This window comes from Haemaphysalis longicornis, unplaced genomic scaffold (assembly GCF_048455015.1).
Source record: "Haemaphysalis longicornis isolate Haplotype H1 unplaced genomic scaffold, Haemaphysalis longicornis Haplotype H1 scaffold_11, whole genome shotgun sequence".
Taxonomy (NCBI): Eukaryota; Metazoa; Arthropoda; class Arachnida; order Ixodida; family Ixodidae; genus Haemaphysalis; species Haemaphysalis longicornis.
The window spans coordinates 35,573,594-35,595,941 of record NW_027526214.1 but is presented as its reverse complement, the minus strand read 5'-3'; the positions used below and the strand labels follow the sequence as shown (position 1 = coordinate 35,595,941).

Here is a 22,348-nt window from a genome sequence, read left to right as displayed (position 1 = left end):
GAGAGGAAACCGCGGAGAGAGAGAGTACTGCACATGCGCAGCACAGCGCGCACCGCAGCCCACCGGCGGAGTGAGAGCACTCTGGGCCGCACACGCTTTCACCTGCGCACGCGCCGGCGCCAGTGCTTCTGCCGCGGCTATGACGCAACACAATCCAACACAATTTACTTTAATCCAATCCAATCCAAATCCAATCCAAGCCAAGCCAAGCCAAGCCAATTCAGTCAAATCTAATCGAATCCAATCCAATGCCGCTCGCGAGAGAGTGATTGCTATCGAGGAGGAGAGCGGGAGAGTGGCGGCGGACAACGGACGCACGCCGCGTACAACAACGGACGCACGCAGGAAGGATAGGGTCGCCGACAAGAGATGCTCTGAGCATCGCATCTAAAACCGCCCGCCTGTACGAGACTTTGGCGAACGTTAAAGACCCCAGGTGGTCAAAATTATACTGGAGCCCTCCATTCACACCTACGCGCCTCATCGCTTGCGTTGCGTCGGTGCGTTAAACCCTAGAATTCAAAATAAACATTGTCTCCAACATTTTTGAGTATCTAGATGTGATGAAACTGAAGAAACTGCCTGCCGTACTTTGTTCGCAATTTCGGTGTGCGCTTTTTAACACACCTGACAGAGGATATGGTGCCAGTGTTGTTCTATCTGCCATGGAGATTGTTTTGTGCATAACTTGTAAAAGCTTCATATTCTATATTTGATTAGCCTGACGTAGACTGTACTGAAGAAATACTGGACTGGTTCTCAAATTGGCACAGTGTGCATGAATCCTGGTGAATTGACAAAGAACCCTTTTTTGTAAAACGATCAACCGTTTTTAAATTTTTAATTCTTTTTTTTTTGCTTTTCCCCACGGGCATATTTCGTAGCAAAACCCAGAACCTACAAAAGTGTTATGAAGTTTTCAACCAAAGTGGTTCAAAACCTCTTAATCTGTAGAGAACGCAAATATTTTTTTACTTCTTTGCCTAAGTGTACTCTATGAGGATGCCAAGATAAATCTTCATGAAAACTTCTGTTTTTTACTCGGCTGTTCTTATTGCCCAGATATTCAATATTGATGCCTTGATCTACCTTCTAACTATTTGGTATGAAATGATATAGGTAGTCTTCCTGGCGTTTAGCTGTAAGTAATTTTCGTGCAACCACTTTGACAAAATTTCTGAATATCCAATTATTTTATACTGGAATTCTCTGGTACCGTTACCGAAGAAAATTATGTTCGTGTCCTTTGCATACACGGCTATCTAGAGTGTACAAAGTATGGTTGGACAATCATTCACCCAAATTAAGAATAACAAAGGTTCCATCTTCGTTCCTTACCCGCCGCGGTGGCTCAGTGGCTAAGGCGAAGCGTGGACCGCCAACATGGTGGCCGCGACAGAGGGCGCCACCGAAGAACTCGAGGCACCGGGTGACGTGGAGAGGATGGATCCCCGCCTCGCTCACCTATTGGGGGCCAGAAGATCGCTCCAAATGCGATGGAGGAAACAACGCCATAACCGGACGCTGCGCAAGCGGGTGGCCAATCTCGGTCGCGAGATCGAGAAATACAGCCGCCAGCTCTGCGCGCAACAATGGTTCGCGCTATGCAACCAAGCCGACGGACAGCTGCACCGCGGCGGTACATGGAAGTTACTGCGACAGCTCATGGACGAGACCAAGAGCAGCGAATTTCAGCGCAGCCGAATGGCGCAGATATTACATACCACCGCAAGACAGCTGGGCGAGGACGAAATGCACAGGCGTCTCAACGAGAAGTACCTGCCGTCCACCCAGCACGAGGATCATCCAGACTACGCGGGCCCGCCCAACCCCGAACTCGACCGAGACATCGAGGAATGGGAGGTGCGACAAGCCACGCAAGATTTGAACTGCCGGTCGGCCGCTGGCCCCGACAGGGTAACAAACAAAGCGCTGCGAAACATGAGCGACGCGGCCATCTCGTCGCTCACCAGCTTCTTCAACAAATGCTGGCGCAGCGGACAGTTACCGAAGATATGGAAGACGGCCAAGACCATCTTGCTGCCGAAACCCAACAAGCCGCCGGGGATAGAGGGCCTGCGACCCATCTCGCTTACGTCCTGCGTGGGCAAGGTGCTGGAGCACATCCTCAACACCCGGTGGAATCGATACTTGGAATCCCGTGGGATGTACCCGGATTCGATGCTGGGGTTCCGGGCGAAGCTCGGCACCCAGGATGCAATGTTGCTGCTTCAACGAGAGATTCTGGAGCCCCCCGGCGGGGTTCCGAAGAACGACAGCCGCGCGATCCTGGGCCTGGATCTGCAGAGCGCATTCGACAAGGTGCGTCACTCTGCGGTCCTGGCCCAGGTGTCGCGCCTCGGGTTGGGATCAAGATCCTACGAGTATATACGGTCCTTCCTCTCTCGTCGCACGGCTCGGCTGGAGGTGGGAGGAGTCAAGCTAGAAGAGCGAGAACTGGGCAATGTGGGCACCCCTCAAGGCTCGGTGATCTCCCCGCTCCTCTTCAACCTCGTGATGATCGAGGTGGCGAAGGGCCTGGAGAAGCTCGGACCTAACATCAAGCACTGCATATATGCGGACGACGTCACCATCTGGGCGACGGGCGGCAGCGACGGCGACGTCGAAGCCGGCCTGCAGGCAGCGGTGGACGCCGTCGAGACCGCGCTCTCGGGCACGGGCCTCCGGTGTTCGCCGCAGAAATCGCAGCTCCTGATTCTTCCGCCACCCGGCCGGCACAGAAAGAAGGCGACCGAAGAAGCGGCCCGCAACATCGTGGTCCGCACCGGAGACGGCGAACCGATCCCGCACGTCCCGGGCCTCCGGGTCCTGGGCATGTTCGTGGACGCCGTCCAAACCAACAGCACGGCGGTGAAACACATCACGACCAAGATGGGCATCGCCACGCGCCTTGTGAAGCGGGTCTCGTCTCGCTCGCGAGGCATGAAGGAAGAGAGCCTCCTGCGTTTGCTGCAGGCCTTCGTGGTCAGTCACGCAGCTTACGCGGGGGCTTTCCACCGCTGGACGCAGGCGGAACGTCAGAAGATCGACGCCGCCATCCGCAGGGCGTACGCGGGGGCCCTCGGGCTCCTGCAGGGAACCAAGACCACGGCCTTGCTGTCTCTGGGAGTACACAATACGCTCTCGGAGATCAGCGAGGCACAACGAGCGTCACAGCTGGCGCGCCTGGGCAGTACTGCCGTGGGCCGACGCTTGCTGGCGAGAGCCGGCCTATTGCCTCCGGGCGAAGAGCCGACGACAACATCGACGACGGACGAGCTCGTTCCCCTGCGGGACGACCTCGTCAGACGACTAGTGGTCTACCCGCTCCCCAAGAACACGGACCCGGAGCGGGACGGCGGAAGAAGGGCGGCACGCGCTCTCGCGCTCGCCCGGCAGTACGAGAACGACGACGGCGCAGTCTTCGTGGACGCCGCGAGGTGCCGGGGAAGACGCGACGCGTACGTGACGGTGGCGATTCGGGCGAGCACCGGGGAGCTGATCACGGCGAGCAGCGTGCGAGCTCGAACGGCCGGCCAGGCGGAGGAGATGGCGATCGCCGCGGCCGTGGGCCTACCGGGCACCCGCACGGTGCTGAGCGATTCCAAGACGGCGGTGCGCAACTTCGCGCGCGGCGTGGTGTGGAGCGGTACGGCGCGACTGGCGGAGTCCCTGGAGGCTTCGCGGGCTGCGCGACAGGACCGCGCCAAGACTATCGTCATCAAGTGGTTCCCGGCCCACGCGGGTAGGGAGCTGGCACCCAACATCTGCAACCGCAACGAGGAGGCGGATGCTGCGGCTCGTGGTCTCGCCACGTGCCGGGCCGCGGCCGATCGTCCGCCACACCTCGTCGGCGACGGTGAGGAAGACAAAGAAGAAGAAGCGAAGCCCCTCGTCGACTACGGCGGGGTGCTCCGCTGGCACCGCGACCAAAGAAGAACTTTCCCACCTCCGCATAGGGAATTATCCCGGGCCGAGGCAACGAAGTTCCGGCAATTGCAAACGGAGACCGTGCTCACGCCGGCGCTTGCGCGTCACGTGTGCCCGGAACTCTATGAGAGTGCTACGTGTAGCGTCTGTGAACTGGAGACAGCGACGCTCGCCCATATAATGTGGGGATGCAACAGTGCTGTGCGCGATGGGGGGGACAATGTGCTGTGCCCGACGGACACATACCCTCCGGAAGTGCGCGTGTGCGTGGGTTCCGTGGAACTCCAAGAACAGCGACGGGCGATCCAGCGGCTCGAAGACGCCCTGGCGAAGCAAAGGCGAAAGGGGATCTCCAATCCGCCTACCCCTCCCGGCAGCGATGGCAGGGACGGTGGGAAGGACGGAGGAACCCAAGTAGCCGGAGCTAAGGTGGGCCCAAGTCTCCGAGGTCTACGTTCAAGACATTAGGACTCTTACCTAAGTCTACGACAGGGGTGAAACCGAGCCCTGCGTGGCCGGTGTAACCCTGCACGCCGGTTTCGTTCAGTAAAGTCTTTTCTCTCTCTCTTGCGCTGCTGAGCACGAGGTCGCGGGTTCGATTCCCGGCCGCGGCGGCCGCTATTCTGATGGAGGCGAAAAGCAAAAACGCCCGTGTGTACAAGATTTCGGCGCACGATAAAGATCCCCAGGTGGTCAAAATTAATCCGGAGCCCTCCATTACGGCGCGCCTCATCGCCTGCGTTGCGTCGGCGCGTTAAACCCCACAATCAATCAATCAATCAATCAATCTTCATTCCTTGCGGAACACCACAACGAATTTTTAATAACTCCAAAAGAGTACCATTTTATTCAACAAATTACTCATTACCTAAATAGCTCCCTAATTGGTGAGCTGCTACTCCACGTATTCCTTATTTTTTTTCTTTCCAATACCTCATGTTTGATAGTCGAATGCTTTTTGTAAGTGCAAGAATAACCCGAGTGTAGTTTTTCTATATATTTTCTATTGGGCTGTATGTGCTGGAGTGTTTCCCGTGCGGCTGAAAGTGCGCTCCTGCATGATACGCCGATTCACCATGCCTGGCACATGTACGGAAGCACGTGTATCTGACGTCCGAGTTGGTGCCTAAACCATTGCGAAATAAACGGCGTGGCTTTCCTTGCTTGCCTATCTCCCGGTCTGCCGTCGTCTCCTTCATTTCACCGTCCACGGCCTGATAGCGGCGGGCACTGCTGTGACATGCTGTCAGAAATTATTTCTCCGTCTATTTTTAAGGCCATCGAAAAAAAGAGCTATCGAGAATATGGCATACAAAGAGGCTTCTATCGCCAGTGCACTACGGTAAGCCCCCGCTGGGCCTTCAGCAGCCACCACCACTGTACTTTGACACTGCCTCGGAGTAGCCGGCGTGGATTCAGTACTTCGACGACTATCGATATGCGTAGTGCCTGAATGAACACTCGAAGAGGTGCAAGTGCACACTCTGCGCAACACCATGGGGCTGCTAACAAGGGACATGTTCGCTACCTTTATTCTTTGTGTTGAAGATTTGAAGAAGTTTGAGCCTGTCAAAAAGAAGTAGGAATGGTACTTCATCAGAGACCGAGGTCGTCTCCGAGTGCGCTTGCTTTCACAAGCGGCACAAGACGCCAGGCGAGTCTATTGACCAGTTTATGACTGCTCCCCACATCTTGGCGAAAAAATGCTACTTCAGAGAATTAAAACTGCGCCTCAGGAGAGACAGGTTCGTCATGGGCCTGCGGGGTGAAAAGCTTTCCGAGTCATTCCAAAGGAATCCGAAGCTGTCTCTCCTGACAGCTCTGGCGAAGGTCTACCCGAAACAGAGAGTTTAGCAGCAACACGCACAGCTTCGCACCTCTAGCGAGGTTCGTGAAAACACTCTGTGCAAGTCGTGTGACGACGTCAACGTCGACGCAGTGGCCCACCGCAGCGAGAAAACTTGGCCGACTCCAGCTCGTTTCGAGACACAGTGCATTTTCTACCGCGGCCGCTCGCACTCAAGGACAGAATGCCCAGACAGGGCGCATAACTACATCAACTGCGGTGTAAAAGAACATTTTTTCCATACACAAAGACACTGGGGATATTTTTCTAGGCACGGTCGAAACGCCTGGCGTCAAGGTGCGTTACGTTCAGGTATTGATTAACGTAATGCCTGTTTTTGCAAAGTCTGACTCAAGTGCAGAAGTGCCCATATTTGCAGCATGGTTTTCTAGACTTCCGTAAATGTTAGAAAAGGCCGCCGGGATTTTGACAGGCGCATAGCAGTGACCGACTAAATGTTCTGGGCAAGATTCTGGCACACATATGTTTGGAAGGCACAAACGTCTCAGCAAACATGTTACGTCGTCCGTCCTTTGCAGCTTTCGAAGCATTAGAAGTTACGTTTGCTGATTTTGTCGCTCAGAAAAACTCTGAATACGAGGTTAGTGCCCTCAGGTTTTTTACAACTTAGGCACTATGCCCATGAAGTATACAATCAGGGTCAACCCTGGCGCGGTTCTGTTTACAATGAGCAGACTTGGCAGGATTCCTATTCTGCTTCAGCAACCGGTAAAACAGGAGCTCAATAAGGTGGAAAAATTGGGCGTTATTCGGCCAGTGGAAGAGCCAACCGAATGGTGGGCCGGCATTGTTGCCGTACAAATGTTTTCGGGAGACGTGAGGATCTGTTTTGACCTTACGCAAATGAACAAGTTCTACTGAAGAAAATGGTATCAGTAGCCAACTCTGGACCAAGCACTGGGCTCGCTTGCCGGTGCAAAATGAGTTTTCAAACTAGGAGCGAATTCCGGCATCCACCAGGTCGACTCAGCAATGCCTCAGAACTACTGACCACATTGATTACGCCATTTGGACGGTACTGTATCACCCGGTGACCATTTGGAAATTATTCAGCCCCAGAGTAGTTTGAAAGGAGAATGTCTGAAATCTTGGCAGGCCGTCCTTGCATCGCTAACCTGACGGACGATCGTCCCATTTTTGGTGACAGCAAAGAGCAAGATGGCCATAGGCAATCAAATGCCTTAGCAAGGTTGGCTGAGGGTTAAGTTACGCTAATCAAAGCTAATTTGGTATTTTGGGTTCGAAGCATAAGCTTTTTCGGTCACCTTCTAGGTGAGGAAGGCGTACAGGCGGGTCCGGCCAAACTGAGAGCCATTTAAGAGCTGAAGCCACCCTCGGATATTTTAAATTTCCGCAGTGTTCTTGGCATGGCCAATTACCTAGGCCTTTTTTGCCGGACATAGCGCAAGCCACTGCTCCGCAACGACCGGTTTTGCAGAAGCAGACTGACTGAGTTTGGGGTCCAGCTGAGAACATGGCTTTCGACAGCTTGAAACCTGATATCTGCTCACAAAAGGTTATGGCATAGTACGATGCACGACTTCCCCCGATTATTTCGGCGGGCGCCTCCCTGTTTGGTATAGGGGCCGCCCTTTCACAAAAACAACGTACTTCCGATCGCAGTCCGATAGCGTCCCCTTCAAGGTCATTGACCAAAACCGAGCAGCGCTATGCGCAAGTCAAAACGAAGGCACTAGCGTTAAAATGGGCTGCCGAAAGATACGACGAATATATACGAGATATCGAGGTGACATTAGAAACAGTCAACAAACCTCTTTATTTGTGGCTTCGTAAAATGCCTATCGATTTGTTGACGCTAAATTGCAGCGTTTCAGAATCTGGCTGATGCAACCTGAGTTCCAGATTGTGCACGTTCGCGCACAATATTCATATACGCGGACGCTTTCCCGAGCGCCGATGGAAGCAGATGAACTCGCCGTGGCTTGACCGTCTCGGCAGTGTCGTCGTTTGTTAAATCTCCTGTTCAAAGGCTTCAAACTGGCGACAATTATTGTTAACAGAGTACATGATTCTTAAACGACGGACGATGTTTGTCAAGACTCGCTGAGGATGCATCCCTAAGGCTGGCCAGAAAAACCAAAACTTTCTTGATACCTCGTTACGTACTGGCAAGAATGGGCAATGTTTGCCAAATGCAATGGCATGTTGCTATAGGGGGCTAAATTGGTAGAACCTCAAACCCCAATAAAATAAATACTAACAAATTTACATGATTGGCATCAGGGCATCTCAAAGGCAAGTGCATGGGTGAAAGAATTATTCTGGTGGCCATGCCTCGGCGAAGAATTCGCACCGCATGCTAAAGAATGTGTTAGTTGTGCGAGCTTCGTCGCCCACAACTGTGAACCTTTGATCTCAACGTTAACGCCAGGTTTTGCGAAGGAACGAGTATGATTCGACTTGTATTTCATTAACTGTCATTGTGTTGTCGTGGTCGACTACGTAGCACGGTATACGGAAGTAGCCATCCTTCACCTAACATAACTGTTGCAGTAACAGAAAGGATAAAAAGCAATTTTGCATGTCATGCCATTCCAGAGACCATGGCGACGGATAAAGGACCACAGTTTTCTTGTATAGAGTGAGAAGTGTGCCCGTGAATATAGCTTTCGTCACGTCACTGCAAGTCCTAGGAACCCCCAGTCTACTGGGAAAATTAAAACGCATGGTGCAAACGATTAAGCGCCTGATACTCAAATCCAAGGACCCATAACTGGCTCTGCTTGCCTACAGGGTAATTCCAGGTATCCTCGGCTATAGCCCAGCAGACATTCTCTTGTGCCCGTGTCCTCGGGCAAGTGTTTCAGTGGCACGGCAGCTGCGTGTTCTATTTCAGCTCCGGCTGCTTGCTCTTGCAGCCAAAGACAGGGCCAATAAGGAGTTGCAAGCACAGCCCTACAACACACGCCACAAAGAAAGGAAATTGCATAAACTAACCCAAGGTGATTTTGCTGGTAACGGACATTAAAACCAGAGGAACGGTGCAAGCAACAGCCGCAAATATAACTTCCTACATAATAGGAACCGACTAAGAGGATACGCTGCCAAGTAACAGATGAATGCTGAACCACTTGGACAACAGGAGGAGCGTGAAGGCAGCTGCGAGTTTCCAAATAAAAAGGAGCAGCCGAATTTGTTTCGACGATAAGTGCGCCACCCACCCCATCAACTTCAGCATCTGGGCTTTCAGATTCAGACGCTCTCATTTCAACGTCCGTACCTTCAGCTTCAGTGACTGTTACCAGGTCTAGTAGAGTGATTTAGTGACCAGTTCGCAGCGGTACTCATGAATGAGAATTCGTTTGTGCTTCATTACCGCTAAGGGTTTTAGATTTTGTCCATGTGTGGATGTTCTTGTAGCGGCCGCTTCTCAATCGGCCAAAAGCGCCCACAATCATTGCAATGGGCCGCGGTGCCAGCGCAAGCAGCGCGTCGCCTCGACACGCACGACGAGCCACGCGCCAGAGAACACCCAGGCCGCTGCACTGCTCGGCCGCATTCCACGTGCGCTCCCCGACTCGCGGACTCCTGCTGCCGTCAATTCTCCTTGGCAAATAAATTTAGGGTCAGCCGCACGACTACATCGGCTTCCAAATTCTAAATGCCACGCGCAAAAGCCACTCTTTTATTTTGTAAAAGGGGGACGTGCCTAAATGTTTCCCGTGCCGCTGAAAGTGCACTCCTGCATGACACCCCGGTTCACCGTGCCTGGGGCTTCTTTAGAACCAAAAGTCTCCGACCTCACGGTTGCTAGTTATACCACTGCGAAATAAACAGCGGGTTTTTCTTCCTGGCCTATCTCCCGGGCTATCGTCGCCTCATTTCTTTCGGCGATCATGGACTGATAGCGGCGGGCGCACCTGCGACACTGTCCTTAATATTAAGGGAGCTTGATGTGATGACTTGTTTTTTTGAAAGCCTCACTGATACGGTCATATCGCCCTGTGTGTGCTGAAGTTTCGATGTTCTCTTCTATGCCGACTATTTTGATTTCTGAAAGCTTTGCCTTCAAAAATTATGTTGTTAAATGTTGCTTCAAGCTATAATGTGTCTTGATAGTTTTGTTAAGTCTCTCTATTCACGTTTTACTTTTGGAGTAGATGACTACCCCTTCTCTTGATGGCCTGATATTAACATCCTTGAGGCCTACGTAATCGCGGCCAATGGTCTTGATTTTCTCAATGAGCGTCACTGGAGGAAGCATTGCCTGCAATACCAGTAGAGTTTTTTTTCTGCCTTGTTGCAGGTTCTTCTGCCTCGTACCTTGGGAATTGTCTCTTCGGCCATATGTGAGCTCCTGGGAAAGTGGCATAAGCCTCCCTGAGACCCTTGATCTCACCTTATGCAAGTTTCAGTTCTTGGTTTTCTTGAAGCGCAATCTCCTTTATTCAGGGGTTCTCTGTTAGTAAAAAAGTCCAAATATTATTAAACACCCATGTTAGTTACTTGTCAGAGAGAACGATTAAAGTGAGAGTCGTGAGTACACTCTCAAAGGTTCATGTGTAAGAAAATGACATGCCGCAAGGCGGAGTGTTGAGCTGAACTCTTTTTATAATTAAGATGAACTCAATTGAAAAGGCGTTGCCACCCACAATCTCTTATTTCATGCATTTAGATGACGTCCACATAACCTATAAATCATTTATTATGTGAAACTGGGAACGTCAAGTCCAGCTTGGCGTCAAGAAATTTGCCGGCTGGGCAGACAAGAATGGTTTTATATTGAATCCTGCAAGATGTTCTTGCGTTGTGCTCTCCAGGAAGCGCGGGGTCCATCCAGACCGAGACAGTGCTCTTAATGGCGTGTCGCTTCCTGTAAGCAAGCAGCACAAGTTAAGTTGTTGTGTTTGACCACAAAGTCACATTCATTCCCCACATCAAAAAAATTCAGCATAAATGCCTCAAAACAATGAATATCCTTAAACTTCTCCCCCACCAATTCTATGGTTCCGACAAAGAACTCCTGCGGCGAGGAAGGCACATTCGACTGGCGTATACCAAGCGCAGTCTCAGCCGAATGGTGTTTCATAGAGGTGTATGGTGTTGTTTGCGCTGCTGATGCAGGCGTGTTTGGACCCTCCTGAAGTCGAAGAACTAGTACTGGAATGCACGTCGATGTCATGATAGTAGTTTGTTGGCGAAGCCTTATTTGCAGTAACACGATTATCCTCTGAGCTTATTCCAGCGACCGTAGAGCGTCGTCGCGTTGGCCGTCGATTCTCGTTCGGCATGACAGGGCATCCAGCTTTTCGCTGATTGCAGCTAGTCTGTCGGCGCTGTTCTGAAGATTGGCGGAAGAAACAGCTGCCTCGACGTCCTTGGTTTGCTGGAGAGTGGGCGTTATTTCGATGATGAGCTTCCGTTTGATGTCGATAAGGCTTCTGTGAGCAATCTGCAGCCGCTTCATCTGCTTCGACACCTCCTCCACGCTTCGGGGTGAGCAATGCGGTCGAAGAGTAGATTTTCACTCCATGGCTCACCTCGTCATGTCGCTTGACGTCCCGGGTTTCGGCACCAAAAATTGTGCAAAAGGGGATGACGAGCCGCCGTGACCCGTTTTGATGAGTGCTTTAATCAAACATGGTCACGGCGGCTCATCGTCCCTTTTCACTTTTTTTTTCCAGGTGCTCTCTGATCTCCAACTTAATTCATGTTTTGATGGACATAATGGGAGCTTGCCGGTTAGTTCTGGTCTTGAATATTTTCATATCCAATTTCATTTTTCCAGATATTACCGTGCCCTATATTTAAATGCGTCAAACACCTCAGATTGCAGATTCTCAATCTCTACGGTGTTTTCTATTTCTCGTGAGGGTACAACGTCTGAGACGCACAAAAATACCTATATTGTTTAAAATACCCTAACCACGAAGCCATGCGAGTTCTACTTTCTTGTAGACGTGGCGGAACAGGTTTTTATTCTCTACCTTCACTCAGGTGTAAACACCAAATAAAACAAAGCAGAAAGCTTAGAAGTGTCACAACAACTATGCTTCGAAAGCACGAAAGCCCGAATAAGCATTCTTGATCAACTTTTTCAGGCGCTGGGGATAAAGCTTCAGATCCACTAATTACCAGAACCACGGCAACAAATAGCCATCTTTGACCACCATGTCTTTCCCGAACCCACAAGCACTGTACATGAGATACCCAGCCAACCAGCAGGAACGACACACATGAAAGCGCTTCAACGTGCAACCGACTACGAATGGGTGCGCAGGATATATCCGGAAGCAAATCATCAGAAGAATAGTGCTGCTGTAGCGTGGTATTCTAACATGACGGAAGCTAAACGAGCCAATATTGTGCGCGGTACACCGAACTGGAAGGCAGTGAAAATTAGGGCCTGAATACGAGCGACACAAGAAGTTAAATAATTGCTTTGGCGAACTCTTGCAATGCAAGAACTACTTTCCTGCCATTTACTGACTTTAAGGAAGTCTTGAGAAAATTTGGAAATAAAAACACGCGCAGTCAGATGCCAAAATATTTCTTGCACATGCAAGAGATGTTAGACAGGTCGGCCGCACACTTGCCATTCTTTACCCATCTGGCCATAAGGAAAAACCGGGAAATGGGGAGGTACTCTAGGCAGCACGGGAGATGGTTTCAGATCCCTATAAATAGCAAAAGGCTCCTTTACGATGGAGGAACTTCCTCTCTGCACTTCAGTCGTTAAACCTGGTTGTTTGGAGTTTCCTTGCCGACGAATTGGAAAAGAAAAAAAAGGGGGAAGAAAGTTGAGTAGTACTATGACGTAGCGGTTGCTAAAGCAGGTCTTTGCTAGCCCAAGACGTGCTTCGACTTCGTCTGTTCGAAGAAGATGAACTTATTCTATTCGGATATAACCGGCAGACAACGGGCACCGTCTGAAGTAGTCCACAAAAAACTGCTTTAACACCGCATATTAGGGCACGCTTTCATCTGTAGCACGATCAACGAAGACGAACACGACGAAGCACCACTCTGAAGCTCACTGCGCGAGCCTCGTGGCGCGAAACAGTCAGTGATCCCAGGAACTGCCTGCGTTCCGACACCAATAGCTACCGCTGGCCCGTCAGTTGCCGAAGGGTTCAAAATATCTTTGTTGTTCTGTGCCTCGGCATTTTCATGGCCTCGTCTTGCCATAGAATTGGTGACCAATGACCTCGGACATAGCAGCCGACATTCAAACCGCTTTGGATGCCCAGCTCGAAGCCACCGCTGCAGATGACAGCTATCAAACATCCTCCGCCGCTCAGGCTCAGGGTGACGTGGCTTCACTTTCGCTGAAGCTTCCACACTACTGACCTGAGGTCCAAACGCTCTAGCTCGCGCAGGTAAACAGCCGGTTCGCAATTGCTCGCATCACGTCGCAGAGCCAGAAATTCAATCACGTCGTGTCTGCGCTGCCTCCCGAGGCGTTCCCTCTTCCCGACATCCGTAGTGAAACTATCGCCAACGCCTTCGTTGCCAGCTGGGTTTCCCGCTATGGTGTCCCCTCAAGACTTTCCACCGGCCAAGGTCGGCAGTTCAAGTCGGTACTCTTCAATAACCTTCTGACCGTTCTTGGCACTTCCCGCATTCGGACTTCAGCGTACCACCCTATTGCCAACTGGCTTGTTTAGCGTTTTCACCGCTACATCAAGACTGCACTAAGGGCACAGCCGGACGCTACCCATTGGTCCACCTCCCTTCCGTTGGCTCTGTTGAGTCTTCGGGCTACTTTGGAGCGGAATCTGCACTGCACGACCGCAGATATGGTTTTAGGTGCGCCTGTAAGCCTGCCCGGTGAGTTTTTAACGGTTCCGCAGCATCACCGTGCCCTGAACCCACCCACTACTTGACCAAACTACGAGGTTCTTTTGGCTCACTTCGTGCGCCCGCACCACGCTGGCCACAGCTTGCGGATATCCATGTTCCTAGCGACCTGACAACGTCCCCATACGTTTTTGTACGCCGGCAGGCCGTGTGCAAACCTCTTCAGCGCCCGTATGATAGACCCTACCGCGTCACCCACCGGGTCGATAAGCATCTCACCATGGATTTGCATGGTATACAGGCCACTCTTTCTTTTATTCGCCTCAAACCAGCGTTCATTGAGAAGCCGCTCTCTACACAACCAGACAAATCCGCAATACTATATTGCGGATCACACTTCCCAGCCACACTCTAAACTTTTTTCCTCCCATATACTCCATAGAGGTTCTTTTTCGCCTGTCCTCTAGTGGTCCTCCTTGTAGGAGTTTTTTTACTACATGGAACAGGGAGGTTTTGTTTACCTCCTCAAAACAGGGAGTTTTTATGTTATAGAAAGGAGGCATTTAGGGAGTGTTAAGAAATGTTCGGGAGAATTTAAGGAGGTCAAAATGGAGTATTGTTTACTTCCTGAAGGGCGTTTTTAAGTGATGTTTATGGAATTTTTAGGCGGTTGAATAGGAGCCTAATATGGCTCCCTTTGGAAGTACTTATGTTAGTTTAGGGGCGTTTTTAGAAGGTTCAAGGGAAGCATTTACTTCTTTTCAATGGAGTTTGACGAAAGCTTGGGGAGTTTTGTAGGCCTTCCGAAAGGAGGTTTTCAAGGCCACAAGGGAGAATGTCTAGTTCCCTGCGGGAGTACTGATTTCACGAGGTTTTTCTCGATTTCAGGTTTATTTCAAACGAACTATCGCAGACAAGTTTACATGGTACATGGTGTACACAAGGAGGTTCCGAAATAAATACTTATGGCGACCTCATATTAGAAATCACAAATGGTACATTGCTAAATAACACGCCAGTTAGGAATTGAAGACAGCAGTACGATGCTAGTTGAACAAAACGGAGAAACAATATTACTACAAGAACTGGAAATACGCGAAAAACAAAGATAGGCACAAACACAACCGCATGGTAAGTGAAATCATTATAGAATACTCGAGGATCGAGAACGCGTCAGTACTTATCAGAACTTATCAGTACGCATCAGCGCTCAGTACACAGTGAAAAAAATGGCTGCAGTGGTTTACAACAACAAACAAAAATTCAGTAGGTGGTGAAATGAGCGAGAGCTGTCTGCTAGTTGAACAAATTGTAGAAACAATAATAATACAAGAACTGGAAATACTTGAAAAACAGATAGGCACAAACACAACCGCATGGTAAATGAAATCATTATATAATACTAGAGGATAGAGAACCCGTCAGTATTTATCAGAACTTATCAGTACACATCAGTACTAAGTACACTAAGTGAAGAAAAAATGGTTGCAGTGGTTTACAACAACAAAACGATTTTTCAATTTGTCGTGAAATAAGCGAGAGCTGTACAACGATTTGATATTGAAAGGTAACAAGCATTTTGTAGGTGGTAAATGCACAAGAGATAAATAATGTAGGAGACAGACTGCAGTGAGATGGCTATCGATAAATGAGTAATATAAAGAACGAAAAATATCCTGCGGAAAATACCAGTGCGTTTTGATAAAGACACAAATGCGCCAAGAAAAGTGACCGAGTCTGACGGGTTAATTGCAATGATATAGAACAGAATGGGTGGTATCGCGACAGCTTCTTTAGAGTGAGAACAAAAAATCCATGAAATTCGTGTTTTTCGCATAATTTTAAGTTGATTCATTTCGCACCAGTTGCCAATATTATTTAGATAATTGTTTCAAGTTAAATTAGTTTGTTAATATTATTGCTTCACTGAAAGATAGCTGTATTATGAGCATACAGAACGGCCCACCAAATATCCCCTTTTCAGTAAAAAAAAAAGAAAAAAGAAAAAGTCAGAAATATAATACGGAATTCTTTTTGACTACTATCCAATGATTACAGGATTGAAAACAAATATTAGTGAGCGATATTGATGCAATAAAAGTTAATTAGTTCTAAATCCTTCACACGTGGTTTGGCGCAGGCAAGGTCCAAAAAGCGATGTTCCACAAACGTTAGAGCTCTGTGTGCCTTCTTGGGATATTGAATGTTGAAAATCCAGAATGATGCAAACAGACTACACAGTCCTCCCAGTAAAGATGATGCAGTCAAGACACGCTGGCCATCGATGTGGAGGCTAACTTCCCCGTTCACGGAATGCAGGCAGGGAGTCAGAGGAACATCTGCCTAAAAAAGCAAAAAAGAAAAAAAAATGCCCCACACGTAAAATTCAAAACAGACACTATGGTTAAATGAAATTATTAATTCCGTACAGTAATAAAATTGTAAGGCCAGGTTCCCTGCGAATTCCAGTACCTAAATTAGGAATGCAAAGGCTTCATAAAACCAAGTGCCAGTACATTAACCGTCGTGGCTTTTAGATAGATAGATAGATAGATAGTTTATTGCACATCATAGTGGTACAAGGGTTTCCTTGCCTTCCTAAGCACGCAGTGCTTGTGGGAAGGCAGGCAGAACAGCAGCACCCGACCAGACGGGCAGTAGAAGTACTTTTTGTGGAAAGAGAACAGAGAAAGATAAAAAAAAGCGTAAAAAAGAAAGGATCGCGATGACAAGCAGCCATTGACGTATAAAAAGAGGTAAAGAACGTGACAAAAAAAAAGGACAAGCGGTATTATGGAGATAAACGCGTACTGGACTGGTACGGTTGAAAAAAGAAAAAGAAAGGAAAGAATGGAAAACAATGAGGAAAACAAAAAAACAAAGCGAAAACTGGAAAAAGACAAGCAACGGAAAAATAAAGCGTAATATCGAAGGTACTATATAACAATGCATTTTGCACACGCGTCAATAACAATCACAATTCATTGTTATCTACAAGAAATGTGTCCTAGCACGTTATGAAGAAAGAAGGCACCATTTCTTTATAGTGTTTTTTACATTTTTTAGGCTGGATATGTTAGTTACTTCCAAAGGAAGAGTATTAAACAAAAACGGCACATAATATTCACGTTTTCTCTTTCTATCCCTGGTAAAAACACGTGGGATGTAGTATCGCTCGGTTTGTCTTAGTAACCGGTCCTTTTTCACGGGTGATTTATATTCGGTGTCATAATATCGAGTAGTCAGGATAATATAGCTGCATAGCTGGTGAAAATTTAACATCTGCAATTCATTCATTACCTCGGTAGTTTTAAAGTCATGTAATCGTGTTCCATGCACTATGTTCGTGGACACTCTGTGAAGAATCTTATTTATTTTCATTTGCCTGGTAGTAGTACAGCCCCCATATATTGTTATTCCATATCGAAGGACACTTTCAGCTGAATACTGGTATACTTGGTATCGGGTTTGCATGTTGCAACCGTCCCGAAGCTTATAAATACATGCTGACACAGCCCTTAGTTTTTTACATATTTGCGTAATTTGTTCGTCCCAGTTTAAATGATCATCAATGTAAATACCAAAGTACTTTATATGCTTAACATACATTAATGGTGAGCAAGAACAGTTTTCGCAGTCTCTTGTGTGTAGAAAAATATCGAGGTTTGGACAGAGTACTTTGTAAGGGCTTCTGATACACATGATTTTAGGTTTTGTTTGGTTTACAAATATATAGTTTGTCGACATCCAAGTTAACAGCTTGCTTATATCATCTTGCATAACTTCAACGGCATGTTCGTACGAAGAGTGCACATAAATTATCGCAGTGTAGTCTGCATATTGATACAGATCGGACGAAAAAGAGAGTGAACTTAAGTCATTTGTATAAATGTTGAAAAGTAGAGGACCGATAGTAGAGCCTTGAGGAACTCCGTACCTTACAGTCATTTTGTTACCGATAGTGTCACCAATTTTCACCGCTTGTTGTCTGTCATTAAAATAATTTTCAAAGAAATCGGCAAACTTACCCCTAAAACCCATTAGTTTCAGCTTATTAATAAGTACTGCATGATCAACTGTGTCAAATTCTTTAGTCATATCAAGAAATAAAACCAGTGCTATTTGATTACTGTCCAAAGCTGCAGTGACTACATCATTAAATTCTTCAAGGAGGGAAATGGTACTTTTGTTCTTAGTAAATCCAAACTGAGTCTTTGAAAGAGTTGAATATTTTGCACAAAACGTCACCATAATTTCCGAAATATGTTTTTCCATTATGTGTGATAGGACAGATAAAATTGAAACTGGTCTGTAATTAGCTGGATCGCTTTTAGAACCTTGTTTATGTATTGGACGTACTACAGCAATTTTCATAAGATCTGGAATTTGCCCAGATGTGTAAATTCCATTAAGAATGAAAGTAATTACAGAATTCAGTTTATCAATATTTTCCTTATTATCGCGTGGCCTTAAGGCATCAAAACCTGGGGGCTTATGGGGAGATATAGTCGCTACAATACTTAATAGATCGTTTGGTGTTAATTCTGGTAATATAGCTGTGTTTATAATACTTGGAAGCTTAGATGTGTCGAGCCGGGATGTATTAATTTGTGCCCTTAACTTCGTTGGAGCTTCCACAAATCCGGCATTGAACGCATCACAGAGAGTTCTTGAGTCCTCCATATTGCCAAATCATTGTTGTATTATCGTGTCTGCTTTCTTAGTCACATTCCTCCCCATTAGGTCATTAAGGGAATTCCAGAGCTATTTGGGGTTTCCTTTCGCCTGCTCAAACTTTCGTTCAAAATACCTCCGTCTCGCTAATCTAATTTTCGCTGTCACCTGATTACGAAGAGTACGGAACTCCGCTTTTAGGAGCGAATCGTCGGGTTTTTGTCTCGTTTTTTTCCAGGCTTTATCCTTTAAGTGACACAGTCCCAAGATTTCATCATCGATCCATTTATTCTCAGCTTTCCTCTGCTTAATCTTTACAGTCTTTGTCGAATTTACATAAATTGTTTTAAATTTGTTCACTACAAGATCATATGTTTTTATATGATCAGATGTTATCAGTTTCGTCCAGTCGAACTCTTGTACATATTTTTTTACTAATTTATTATCAATTATTTTTATGCACTGTGTGTCACTTCTAACGGCTTCTGTAGCGCAGTCTTCTAGTAAAGCTACCGTAACATAAAAATGATCCGCCAATTTTTTTGCTATGATGCCCGATACCGGCGTTAGATTATTTGTCCTACACATAATATGATCAATACAGGACCTTGTTAGCGCATCCTTCAAGTGCTCTTCTCTATTAACTCCCGAAATTACGTTATCTAATGAGAACTGCGATAGGATATCAAGATACTCCCCTGTAATAGGCCTGGATATCTTTAAGGTGTCAATGTTGATGTCTCCAGTAATTATGAGGTTTGTTGCGTAATCCAACTTTTTCAGTAAAGATTCCAGCTCATTTAGAAATTTGCGAGCTTCACTTGAAGGTGGTCGATATATCGCGCACAGTACAAACATATTGTCTTTCGACGATATTTTGATTGCTACAATTTCTGCTTCTGTTAGTTGAATGCTTAGTTGATCAGAATTAAGTTCTTTTTTCACAAATACTAATATTCCACCACCCCTTCTACCGTCGCGGCAATACTGGTATGAGTCATAACCAGGTATTTTATATGTTTTACACGACGTTTCGTCAATGTTAGTCTCAGTTAATACAAGTATATCAACCTGCGTTTGCTGTTTTTCGGCTAGATGAACGATTAGTTCGTTCCAGTGTTTTCTAAGGCTTCTAATGTTTACATGAAGTAATTCGAAATGCTTGCAACAATTTTCTTGTACCATCACACCTTAAGTAAAACAGTGCCATTCACGCTAATTTTGGAATGTTCGTGTAGCCATTACAGCTGCATTAGGTCTTCCTCAGATTTTATTCGAATGGCAGGCTTTCCTTCCTTCTCCCTCAGGAAGACCTTGCCATTTCGTGTCCAGGCAAACTTGTAAGATATTTCACGTGCTTTCAGTTTCGTAGCCCACATCAACTGTCTAACGTACTGCGTTAGGTTTTCATTCACAAAAATGCCTTCTTCCCTGAGTTTGGTTCTCTTCGCTGCCCAAGTGTCGCAGACTGTCTTGTCCCGAAATCTGACAAGGATTGCCGGTATCTTACCCTCTCTACACCTCAACCTGTGCACAGCTTCAACGCTATCGACAGTGGGTGTGGGCACCTCTAGTTTTTCAGCAATTTCCCCTAGAACACTCATAAGATCTTCCTTGTCTGTGACCGCGACTCCATGCACCTCAATGTTTTTCCGTCTGGGGTACTGCTCCATGTCGCTGAGAGCTGTCCTAAACTGTTTTATCTCTTTGTCCTTAATTTTCATCTGTGCCTGAAGACTGCACACTTGCGAACTAAGCTCAGTGATTGCCTTTTCTTGTGCAGCGAGTGTGATTGAGACCGCATCAAACAAGATATAAAAAAGATATTACTTCCACACAATATACTCGAGCACAACTTTAAATGACAGTGAAGATAAAATGCAAGTCTCTGTAGGTTGATAGATTAGTTTTTGTTTTTGACTGAAAAACACTTTGGTATTGCATGATTTTGTTAACTTCTGTTTCTTGCTTTAAGATGCCAGCTTGCATCTATTCAAGTGAGTGGGCACGCAGTTAAAGATGCAAACCCTTACACTGCCTCTCCCCTACCATAGTGGCTCACTTTCATAGAAAAAGTGCAGCTTTTGCGAGCTGGACGGCTGTTGCAAGCCGTGGCAATACTCACTTCTGCTGGAGGGGCCAACTTGGTTTCCGAATGCAGCCTTGCCTTGTACAGCACAGCCTATCCTGCCTTAAGATCTATGAAGTCATTCAACTCGATCATGTATCAGGATCTGCAGAAGAAAATCGTGTCAGCAAATAATGAATTCATGCCGGACAGGCACCCACTGTTTCAGTTATACTTGCAGATACCTCCACCTATTTCCCTCCTGGTGTTACATCCAACGCTAATTTGTTACGGCTTTTCTCATCAAGTATGGTCATTTGTCATAACACAGCTAGTCATACAGGAAAGTCCTTCACTGGGTCAGAAAACACTTTTTTTTACAGTAGTAATAAACTAGGCGACTCAGTCATCCGTATTCTGACACCCTAATATTCTGTGTCACCGAGCTGACAAGCGTGATTGGTGCATAAGGTCATTTGTAGACGCAACCGTTACTACAGCCTTGTTAGCTAACGTAAACCTCGTTCATGGCACCAAATTACTTGTGATTGCATGGCAACAAAAAAAAACAGCTGAAATGGAAACGCTATTCTCGCAAACTTACCAACGCTGCATGCCACACACACCTGCCTTAGTTAATTTACCGTGATTGTAGAAGTTTCCGTCACGCAAAACCACAGTGCACTTTTTGGAGCTGCAAGCCCCGTGTCAAAAGCGGGTGTCCGATGAATCGAGTAATTTTTGTGTATGGTCTTACTATTGATTATGACAAATTTATTACCAACAAAAGAAGAGTGTGTGCATTGTTCTTGTAAAAAAATAATATCCTTTTTTATGCCCGGCAGACTTGTGTCATGCTACGGCAAACTCTGTTCTCTTCCATAAGGGCATGAATTTGTGTTTTTAATTAAGTGGCCTTAGCTGGCGACTGACGGGCCCCGATTGTATACAGACCCCACATTATCATCCGAAAGGGAATAAAAACATTTCGGTTTGTAACCACGTCGCCGTCGTGGTCCACACTATATGCATTTAATCTTTCGATAGGCTCATAGCATCTTTTACGCATGTCACCGTTTCCTTAATAGGGTACGCTGTTAGATGTGAACAGTCGACTCAAGCGAGCAAACAACCCCACCGAATCTACGGGGCACAGTTTTCGAAGGGGGTGGCTGTCTGATCTGCGGCTTTCGCCGACCAGAGCGCTAAGAATGAGTCAGAGCCTTGAACGAAAACAACACAAAGACTTATATTTGGACAGTCAAGCCATCAGGAGCGTTAACAAATAGATATTACAAAGTAGAGCAGTTACCTAAAAAGAACACGAGCAGTTCGATGCATATGAGAGACAGAGTCCCACAATATTCACCGACCGGGCCCGACGATGCAACGCTGTCGGAGGCGATTCGGCTACCTGAGTAACTGTCACGTTGCTTTGAAACGACGCCGCGCGCGACAAACGATTTCATCTCGAATGCCCTGTTACAAACCGGCCTACAAAAGAATGCGAATGCATACCCCAAAAGCCACAAACAAGTACAATAAAACGAGTGTGCGCTTTTATCTTTGCCTGTGCGTGTACGTGCTGTGTGCGGCACGGGTACTTCGCAGTTAACCCTATCCAAACGTTTGACAAACGCATCGACTGATGAAAGAGCACTTACCAGCGAGCTGTCCACAGCTGTCGCCGTATCCAAATGTTGTTAGCGGCCGTTCGTCGTGTGACAGGGGCACATAAAAATCTTTCCACCAAATGGCACTACTAGTCCTTCTCAAATAAGAAAAAATGGTGGCACAAGGCGAGGCGCTTGAAGCTCCGGCTGCACCAAGTCACCGGCCGCGCTGCATTGATAGCACGGAGGATGTTTACAACTTGCCGCCAGGGCAAGTTGAGTCGCTGCAGTCGGGTGCGTTGGCGCGCTGGCACGAGAATTTCAATTGTCTATATATGCGCAAGCAAGCGAAGCAGATGAACATTGCAATTGTTTGCAACGGCGAGAACTGTCTCTTTGTTAGCAGCAGAGCTTGACAACACCTACCGCCAAAAT

General features: G+C 47.2%; 1 long non-coding RNA gene across 1 annotated transcript; it reads right to left on the bottom strand.

The window, feature by feature from the left end:
• Positions 1-15,409: 15,409 nt before the first annotated feature.
• Positions 15,410-22,087, bottom strand: LOC144160840 (uncharacterized). Its single transcript, XR_013320406.1, has 3 exons — positions 21,965-22,087; positions 20,358-20,466; positions 15,410-15,901 (listed from the first exon to the last, which is right to left on the bottom strand). It is a non-coding gene; the product is annotated as an uncharacterized LOC144160840 (long non-coding RNA).
• Between the last annotated feature and the right edge of the window lie 261 nt (positions 22,088-22,348).